This window comes from Ostrinia nubilalis, chromosome 18, assembly GCF_963855985.1.
Source record: "Ostrinia nubilalis chromosome 18, ilOstNubi1.1, whole genome shotgun sequence".
Taxonomy (NCBI): Eukaryota; Metazoa; Arthropoda; class Insecta; order Lepidoptera; family Crambidae; genus Ostrinia; species Ostrinia nubilalis.
Genome location: NC_087105.1, coordinates 7,057,128 through 7,068,084, shown reverse-complemented (window position 1 = coordinate 7,068,084; position 10,957 = coordinate 7,057,128). Strand labels below are relative to the sequence as shown.

The 10,957-nt window shown below is 35.8% G+C and overlaps 1 protein-coding gene across 5 annotated transcripts in view; it reads left to right on the top strand.

Moving 5' to 3' along the window:
• Nucleotides 1–624: 624 nt before the first annotated feature.
• The window catches only part of LOC135080635 (synaptosomal-associated protein 25-like), a 43,593-nt gene continuing 33,260 nt past the window's right edge, over nt 625–10,957 (top strand). For 3 of the 5 annotated variants that reach the window (XM_063975325.1, XM_063975327.1, XM_063975326.1), the window contains exon 1: nt 627–818. The gene's annotated coding sequence lies outside the window, so the exon portion shown is untranslated. Of the gene's footprint in view, nt 819–10,957 lie in introns of all 5 variants that reach the window. The other 2 variants (XM_063975328.1, XM_063975324.1) reach the window with 2 other exon arrangements.

The window sequence follows — 10,957 nt, the reverse complement described above, 5'->3', positions numbered from 1 at the left end:
AACTAAAAGAAAATAGGGTAGGTAATCTACGCTTTTCTTCTAACTCACTAAATTTCATAGATAAATATCATAGCTACTACTGTGGGTTTAAGATTTATCGTATCGTAAATAATCTGTGATTGTAGATGTTAAAAAAAAATTTCATCACCACATTTTTGTCGTGAAAATAAACTAAGTTACGTCTAATAATTAATTTAATTAAGTTTTGGCAATGTTCGTATTTTATAGATACTTTGTAGACGTACCTCTCCCATATTAATTACGTTTACGTGGTGCTACGATCCTCGTAGTAGTTGTTTCTTTCTACACTATTTCCATGATCGTAGCAATAAGAATATACTAGTGCCATCTATCGTGGAGTAGTCTAACTTTCTTGTATTGTGTCTTTAAAAAACTCACTAGATGGCGCTAAATATTTTATGAAACTACTCGACAACAGATGGCGCTAAATAAAATAAATAATATTGCAATTTTTTTCAATAAAATCGTGGTTTCAATAAAAATTAAGTCTTTTAACAATTAAATTAGCAATCAACATAACTAAACTTGCTGAAATAATTTCAAAATTGATGTTTAATGCGCATGCTTTTTAAAATGAAGGTCAATGCGCATAGTCAAAACATTGCGCATTTCATTGCTAACCTCCCTTCAACAGACAAGAGTTGATCGACCAGCAAGCAACTGAGCTGTCAGTGGCCAGTGCAAGCCTTTCAGTTCTTTTCTTTCACATTTGTGCTGTATTTTGGTGCCTAGTGGGTGTGCTAAGTGTCTTCGGCCGTCTTTTGTTTCTATTAGGTGCTACAAAACAAAACTTTCAGGTAAGTCGGCTAATTCGATTACATTTTTAGAGTTTTATTCAAAGAAGTTTCGCCGCATTTTGGTAAAAGATTGTGCGTAATGATGATACAAGTTAATGAAATAATCATTAATTGAATTAAACTTTGCTACTTGGGGTAGCTAAATTGTAATTATGAATTAATATACATCCGTTACACACTAGTCATCATTTGTGGGAGGCTGATGATGTCATGTCATTACTTTCTTCATAATTTGTTCTTAGCGATTTTGTATCATTACATTATTTATAATTTGTTGATAACGCTGTTTAATTTATCTGATAAATCCTACATTCGAGAATGTATGAGAAGTGTTATGGTTTTGTAGCACAATTTCCTTCAGCAGCACATAACCAACCTAAAAATATATTTTATTGAATGTAGGATTAGCATTGTTATCTAAGCAGCGTTTATTTCTGTATAAACCACAAAGTTTGTATTAAAATTAAACAGCTAAGCTTTTATGTAGTAATTCTTATTGCCGCTAAGAGAGATCTTACCGTTATAATATGCATAATATGCATATCTCCTTCACTAACCATTCAGAAATACCTACTCATTTAGTTAAAACATCTTAACACTATTAAATTACTTCAATACACGTAATGGGCTTTCAGCTTTAAATCAAACCTCAAAAAAGCCAAAGAACCGCCAACATGGTTAGAGATTTAGATGATTGAATTCCCTGGATATACGAATTTCTATTACTGATTAGCGCTGCTAGCTGATTATGACCTACAACTACAAATCATATTTGTAACTATACAGGGTGGAAACGATAAGTGATCTCACTCAATTATTTCTAAACTATACAAGATATCGAAAAACTGGTTACTGATCTTGAAAGTGCTTCACGAGCTCTTTCAAACGGACGGACGTTACAGAATTAACTGGATCTACCCTAAAATTCAATGTTTTCAGTTTTATGTGGTTTTACTAAATGAAATAGAAGCTGGAAACGTTGAATTTTCGGATAGATCCAGTTTATTTTGTAACCAAGTCAATCAACTAAAGTTAATTTTGCAATTGGTTTACAGGAAAAATAGCATTTTACCAAATTAGTCATTAGGTTTTTTATCGTTTATACTCATAATGATTGGCAAAAATTAATTTAGTATTTATTTAGTAAAATTACCATGTTTATTTCAATAAAGTTAGATTAATGCAAAATTAGGTAACTGTTACAATTTGATAGGTTGTTGTGATATTATCATAGTACTAGATTAATTTAAAAAAATATTAAATCTCTTATCTACATAAGGATTCTACTTCTACTTGACAGGTACCCCCTTTTCAACCGACTTCAAAAAAGGAGGAGGTTCTCAATTCGACCCGTATGTTTTTTTTTTTTTTTTTTTTTTTTTTTTTTTTTCTATGTTTGTTACGCGATAACTCCGCCAATTATGAACCGATTTGAACAAATCTTTTTTCGGCGTATAGGTAATACCTCAAGGGTGGTCCCATTTAAATTTAATAATAAAAAAAACAACCCCCAAGGGTGGAAAATTGGGGATGAACTTTTTTATACGCAATATCTCCGCCGATTATAAACCAATTTGAACGATTATTTTTTTGTTGAATAGGTATTATCAAAAGGGTGGTTTCATGCGAATTTGAAGAAAATATTTCACCCCCAAGGGTGGAAAATTGGGGATGAACTTTTTTATACGCAATATCTCCGCCGATTATCAACCAATTTTTTTTGGTCTCAGTGTACTGCCTACCTTCAGTGGTAACATCAAGGTAATAATTAGTTAACTAAAAAGCAAGAAATAAGTAAAATTTTATAAAAAAAAATAAAACCGACTCCAAAAAACCTACACTAAAACGTAGAAAAATAATTACTAATTACCTACTTATTTATTAGGACGAATTATTAATATTTATGTACGTATACCATGATTGATACTTTTGGAGTCGGTGCAGGCAAACTTTACATGTTTCATAATCTTGGCACCGACTCCAGAAGTATCAATCATGGTATACCTACATAAATATTAATAATTCGTCCTAATAAATAAGTAGGTAATTAGTAATTATTTTTCTACGTTTTAGTGTAGGTTTTTTGGAGTCGGTTTTTTGTGATTTAAAATCTGTAAGAAAGCACCCACCAGCTCCCAGGGCGTTCGTTCTTGAGGTTTAATCTTTTGTATATTAAAACGACATACTTACCCGTCAAAACCACATCATCCTCAAAACGGTCTTCAAAGATAAATACCGGTACTTATGTTCGTGAGGTCCTACCGATACCACTTATGGCCGCCAGGTCCTAGGCCGCGGTTTGTCATTTCATCGTAACCAAACATCATCTCTCTACCTAACTACTGCCTATCGGTTATACCTGGCCGAAGAAGTGGGTACGAAATTGCTGCTGCCTTTGTCATATTGTGCTCCACCGCGCTAATCTACTTGACCCTACAGATTCTTTAATCTTCGTACATGTCTCTATCTTCTTCTTGTCGTGTTGACAACAAACCTACACAGCGTCAGCCCAAAACTCCGCCACAAGAGTGGCGTTGTCAGTAGCCTTCATTAAATCTTCCTGCCTGCAGTTGTTTGAGCACGCAGGGCACGACATCATGTGCTTAGTCGACTGGGGAACAAAACCAGACTTGCACTCCAAGTTTGAGCCATCCAAGAATACCACTATGTCTCTATGATGAGTCATAGGCTATGACGCGACTCTCCCCCTCCTGTGGGGCAAACAACAAGGTCAAAAAATAAACATATTATTATGTGACGTCCTATGACATGGGGCAGTTCGAATAGGCACCTCTTCTTTGATGCCACTTATGTGAAATCCTGTAGGTAGCCGTTTGAAGTTCGCGTCTGAGGAAACGAAATCCACCCTGATTTCGTATGTGATACCAACATCCACCTAGGGCTCCTGCATTACTCCGAGGCCGGTTTTATGGTTTAACTTCAACCGACTAAACTTGGAGTTAACTCGGAACCAAGTTCGGAACCTTTCGAGTACCTTCACTTATCTTATTCGCTGTTTCTCTATCAGCTGAGAGCTGGAAACGACTTAAACTATTTTTCGAGGCACGTTCTTAACTCGAGAAACCATCTCTCTTATTGGTGCTCCGACACATGTGGCCATACAAATGCGTATCATTTGGTCTTCTGCTGAAATACCTCATTCTGGATTTTATCCCTCAGAAATATGTTATTGAAATACCAATAAAACAATTTTACATATTCATAGGACGGCAATTGCGAGGTAGCTGCTCTCAGATAATATTGTATGAGTCAGCTCCAAGCCAATTTGCCACAAAGGATAAAGTCTCGCTGAACTTATAAATACTTAATGAAGTTCGCTGAGGTTTTTACGATCATTGAGGTAATTAAGTGATGGGATGTTTTTGTGTAATCTTATTTAGTCATCTCGTGGTGACTCAATGGTGAGCAATTTAAACCTCATAGATATGAGAATATGTAGCTACTTCATCTATTTTAAGACAATATCAAGTGTTGGAATTTCTGAATTCGACTATTCGATGGCTGGTCGATGACTTGCCATTGTGCTGGTATCCCATCCTGCTGCTATTATTCAACAGATTTTCAACTCATTACAATACGTTCACATAATCAAGATTCTCTTCACAATGCAAAATTGAACACAATGGAAATTATAGTGTCTTAACCTGAAGACTTAGCTACGTTTTTAGTCTGTAAATTAACTGCCTAGGTAGGTTCCTGGTAAGAAATCCCGTTGCTTACCGAGCATAGGCTTCATCGGTGCATGCCATAGTATCAATCAGTAGGTATTTCATTAAATCTTTGTTCAGTCTTAAGCGCTACATCTTGTAAACTTACCAAAAACCACGTTCATGCCTTACTTTTATTAGTCTGGTCACCCGTCCTCTACCAAACGCAGCATGGATGACTTATCTTCGTTAATAACCGGAACGCTGTCGTCACTGCTTTATCTTATTAGTTCATTAGGATTCTCTTGGACAACTGTTCGAAGTCGACTTTCATTTATAGGGCAGTCCTTTGCCATAGGCCAAGGGCGTTTGACGCATTAACGCGTCTGGGAAGAAAATGGCATCTATCAATAGACTTGTTTGACTATGGAATGAGCTCGTAGTTTATTGAACCGTTATTATGCGTCTACTGTTTATAGTTATCGATCGTCGTTATTTATGAATACTGAATTAATTATTTTATTAAGTCGTCTAGTAGGTACAGCGTTTGCCTTTGTTGTTGAAGCTGTGTTATATTTTGGTTAACAGTGTCTGTCTGTTAAATAGGTAATATGGTTTCCACGGTTTTGGGCCAACATCTCTTCCACCATAATTCCTCTACCACCTCACAATACCCCACTTTTGCATTTAAGTTTCCTAATCATTACTTCATATTATTGCCATATAATTAGGGCCTCGTAGCGCTAGTAGGGCTCGAAAGATAAGACTTAAAAAGAGAAAAGACTTAAAAAGAGTCCCTTACTCTTTTCATTATTCTTCCTTTTTTGACGTTCAAGAGTGCTAATCTTGCTCAAAGTTGAATAAAGACATTCCATTTCATATTCTTACGACGAAAATATTTAGTGCCGGATTAACCCACATATCACAGGTGTGGATTTCTTAGGGCATCAAGTAGGTACCTAGTCCTAATCCAGCAATGCAATAATTGTCTTAGTCTACAGGCATGGACCTATAAAAAAAGGCGGACGGAACTCGCGCTACAACAAAACTGTGACGCAAAATTTTGGCGTTTGTCTATTGTGTGAGTGAATTTAGGGATGCCATGTTAGCCAAAACATTTTACCCATTTATCTTAAGAAAAACATAGATGAGCAGATGTTACTTGGAAATGTAGACGGAATTATATCGTGCCATTTGAAAAGGATGAAAGATGAATACGTTGAGGTAGACGCGAAATTTTCAAATTTTCTTATTTTGTTTGCAAGTCAGTGTCAGGTATGATTCACGCAGTTACAAATTTATCAATCTTGTGTACCTACGTAATCATAATCTTATGTATCATCAATATTCTATATCTATCTATCTCTGATAGATTTTAACATACAACCTGACACGGACTTGCAAAAATATAAGAAAATTTGAATTTCGCAGTTCCACGCCCTTGGGAAGGATCAAATCTGCCTACGAAAATATATATAAACACAGTTATTATGATAAATTATTTTATTTCAATAGTATGCGTAATAAACACCTAAAAAGTCTTAAAATTATAGATTTCCCACTTTTCGGGTAATTTTCCCACGTAAATAACTGAGAACACTGGCCTTTGACGTATTATTTTGTCGGGTGATTGACGTTTGATTTTAATATTTTAATGTTTTTAAAATCGGGGAAATAAGTGATTAGATTATTAGTTTACCTGTGAAATGTGATTCCTTGATTTTTGTTCGTTCGATCAAAACGGTTTTTACACAATTTCACCACGCAAGACATGTCGTATTTGTGTTTTTTTTTCGCCGCGTAAATGTGTCAACTGTGTGAAGTTTGCACTCGAAGTGGTGTATCAGGGTATGAATGTGTGCGTGCCGGCCTGTACGTACAGGCGAGCTGGTATATCCTAATGTCACAGTATTTTGTTGATGAGAATCCGTCCGACTTTTTTTATAGGTCCATGTCTACAGGGTCATAAAGTAGGTATCTCACTAATCATGAGACTCAAGAATTAATGCAGTAGAGTTACTGCGTTAAGGTTAGACCAGACCAACGCGTGCAGCCGGCGTGCACGATGACGATGGCGATGGCGACCAGACAGCGTGTATGAATTTGTAGCGATGTGTTCACATCAACGCGTCCTGTCATTGGTCGCGGCGATCTATGCAGCGTCTGCACGCAGCGATCAGCGATCATCGCGACATTTGTCACTGTGACGTTTCTGTTTTTTAAAATCGATGTAATAAATAGTAAGTAGGATCTGTTAAAAAGTTTTTACACAATTAAAAATGAATTATTCATAACATACCACTAGTCTGACCTACTTGAATAATAAAAAGGTTTTAGAATAAAAAGTATCAATATCAGAATTTATTTTTTGGAAATAAACAAATTATTCTAGTTTTCTCGAGAACCTGCTTCTTCAACTTCATAAATAAAATTGGGATATTATCTGCAGAACAAAATAATTGAGAATGTACATGTCTGCAGCTTTCTCAAAGGCCCTAGAGCAATGCTAAGTACCTACCTATGCCATAAATAAAAACCTAATTAAAGTCATCAAACGTCTCAGTCATTAATTTAGTGCCACTAGAAACACCTAGTTGATCAAAACTGTGGGTCTAGACAAAGTGCAAATTATAATCGCAAACCAGTCGATAAGTGGTCGAAAAGCCCCTTTTTTGTATGGAGTTTTGACGGATTCGATTTTCGATTCGATCAAAAAGTGCGTTTTGTCTAGGGGGGCTGATGTCTTTTTGTATTTTTGGGTTATTATTGAAGACAAAAAAGATATTTGGACTATTATGTACTCTGTGATTTGGGTGCATAATGTAATTTCCTTTGCCTTAAAAAAATTAAATGTCAAGATGACTGTTACACCAAAAATGAAAATGAAAATTGATTTTGATAGATGTTGTGTTGAGTTCTGTGTAGTTTTGTGCGATTTAACGATAAGAACGACAATGGTAAAAGGTAATGGGGGCAAATTTTTTCCCTCAAGGAAAAAGATGAATTGGATATAATCTCACTTGCCCACTCAGAATACAGAACAAACCAGAAGGAGTGTTCGATAACATTTCTACGCGGCAACTTGTGTCCAAAATACTTCCCCTCCCGCGCCCCTCTACCCCCTTTAGTGTTACTAGCGCCGTGTGACACCCCCATTTTTGGGGTAAAATTATGTAATTTTTTAAAGAGATGTTAAACAAGTAAAAAATAAGTAAGTGAAATAAGTACACACGGCCACAGTGTTAACTATCCATTTCCGTTTTTGCTCTCGCTCTTATCAAATGGTGATTCTTTGCGATAGAACGAGACGACATGACTGGCCATAGGCATAGATAGTACCTAGTAGGTACTATCTATGGTACTACCTACCTACCTATGAATTTAATTTTTACTCCGAAGTAACTAAGTGTAGATGATTATTTATTTCTATTAAATAGTGTAATATACTATATGTTATTTAAAAGTCAATTACAAAAGTCGAATATAAATTTTAGAATGCCAAGTAAAACAAAAAAGAAACTTAAGGTTCTTTATTATGTAAACATATCGACAACAAAACATTTGTTTACGGCGCAGTAGTGCTTTTAGTTTAACTTTTCTTGGAGTCAAAAACAGAATCCAAATCAAAAACATCACCAATACTTGAATTTGATTGCGAGGCAACTCTGGCTGTGTATCCTGAAAGAAAATCAGAGTAAGTATGTAAGCAATAATTAATTACTTAAAATTATTATTAAATATACAAATATTGCTGCTGCTGATCTGTTGATACCAATGCCTTACTTTTGAATAAATGGGAAAGTATGAAATTCACGATAGTAATTTATTATCTCCTCATTATTAGGGAGTAATATTATAAATTAATTCAATATATTAAAATCAAATCAAAATCAAAAATATTTATTCAGTTTAGACCACAAGTGGCACTTATAATTTAATTAATCAGGTTGTCATGTCATGGATGAAATTACACTAAAAACTAATTATAACAAAAAGGATGGGGAAAATATTCCATTATTCTGTGGTAACGCTAACAAAATTAACGCGTGAATTTTTTATAGACAAATGTAATTCAATATAAAAAAGTAGGGTAAAATATTCCGTTGACCTGTGGCAACACTTACAAAATACAACCGTGATTTTTTTTGAAAATTATTATTTAATTAAAATGAATTGGAAATGTGCTACTTACGGATAAAACATGATCCCATGCACTTTCTTCGTAATTCCAGTAGCATTCTTACATGTTGGAACGGCACAAGACGGCATAATTTAATTATAAAGTGTCAATCTGACGGATATGTAAACAATGCGCGCGCCGGCCATTGACTAATTGCTCTAAAGTCAAATTAGTGCGATTTGGAGTAATTTATATGAATACACATTTACGCCCGTTGACGGTTTCTGGTTTGTTCCGTATTCTGAGCTTGCCCACAAGGATACTGTACGAGCACGTCAGCATCGACCGCGACCTACAACATGCTAGCCGACTGGCCCATGAACCCTGAACGAACGTACACCGTAGGCACTCTACACCGACGGCACATTGGACTGGACACATTGAATTGTGTACATTATGTAAATCTTGTATATAGCAATAGCATAACAGTAATAAACCAGATATCAACCGTCCGCGTTGTGTTTCATTTCCCCCACTGAGGCCAAGAAAGCCTTAGTGCAGTCCTCCTTCCTATCAAACCTTTCTTTAAATCTAATTAAAAGGTATTGTTAGGGCTCTAGGGACTACAAACGAAGCCAGAAATATAGCTTGGTTATGAGTAACCAATACCTACTACCTATACCGCATGTAATCCTGTCTCATTCTATAATATATGGCCGCCTGAATAAACTTGAGTGAAAACGTGTTTCCACTGTCTCAATTGCATCAAAGGCTCCAAACAAATCATTTAATTCAGTTTCCATTTTGCCGAATAGGCGTGATTGACAATATGCGTGACAGTGACAACCTGCACGCGCAGTGATCGCCATCGTGGTCGCGGCAGTGTGAAACAACTTTTGCACGCGCAGTGGTCGCCATCGCCATCGCCATCGCTGCACGCGTTGGTTTGTCCGAACCTTAAGTAAATATGTATCGCAACCATTGTTATCCCTAATAGCATGTTCGTGCACATACTGACAATGAAATATGTTTGCCTCGTATTTTACGCATAATGCTTTAATAAACTTGGGTTGGCACAAATCCCTTCATAATTTGTATGTCATCAAACCCTAAACTTTTTCCAAGAAAGTACATGCTTGAGGATTCATTTGTCCTTGCTTCTGACCTTTTCTGAGTAAACAGACACTAGCTAAAAGTTAAGTTGCGTGACGTCACTAAATTCTACAAACTTGGCAGAAATTCCTTCACAACATATTGTATGTTATCGAAACGCCAAACTTTTCCCAAGAAAGTTGAGGATTCATTTGTCTTTGGTTCTGACCTTTTTTGAGTGGGCAAAAGTTAAGGTTCATGACGTCACTCAATTCTGTTTGAACAACAATAAACAGCTTTTCTCTTGGGAAAATCTGTGAGCCCGATAAAATTCTTCTAGTTAGGTATGAGTATAATCTAGATTTGGAAAGTTTATAATGCCCAGTTCACGTGCACCTTTTAAACGTTACCTAGGTACATCAGATACGGCGATTACATCCTTCCTGCAAGCAGTGGCCTGGCTGAAGGTAACTGCACTTACTGAACGGTTACCTTCCCACGACCCTGACTGATAACGTGTCCATGTGAACCGGGTTATAACGTTTTATCTGATATCTAATATGAACGCGAATTTTCGCGACGATGGATTTTTGTTTTTTGTTTGTTCATTCACGCAAAAAGTACTGAATACATCTAGGATGTAACTTTTAAATAAGTAATTAAAGCTTATACATCGTAATAAAATAGCTTCTAATAAGAACAAAAGAATTTTCATTTCATGTAAACTAGTTCTTGAGCAGTAACGCGAACGAGCCTTCGTGTTAGTTAACCGTGTTTATAAATAGTAACCAACTATGTTTTAATAAAATATACCCTACAAACATTTTAACTCGGCAAGAGACTTCAAAAAGTAAAGACATTGAGTTATTACAAATTACAAGTGACATAATAAATAACTCAGAAACTTTACTTTGTGGCGACGAACTTTTTTAATTGCACAAGAAGAAAGGACAAAAATTTCCTCCGCTTGTGTTAACGAACAACAAACTCTGTATTTACTCTTTACAGTTAACTTGGTCCACTTGCGTCATTCGTGTAATCCGTGACGTCACAATCGGAGTCTCGAATACCGCAAATGGCATTATAATGATTGATATTGTCTGGTAAATTGAGTAGAGGTTGAATTGGATTAAGAAATAAAGATTCTATTGATAGATATTCCATCAACCAATAAATTAGAGTTAATTGAACAAAAGGCTGCTGGTGTGGCGTGTAAATAGCCACACCAGGCGGGATCTTAATCGGGTCCAAATTACCTT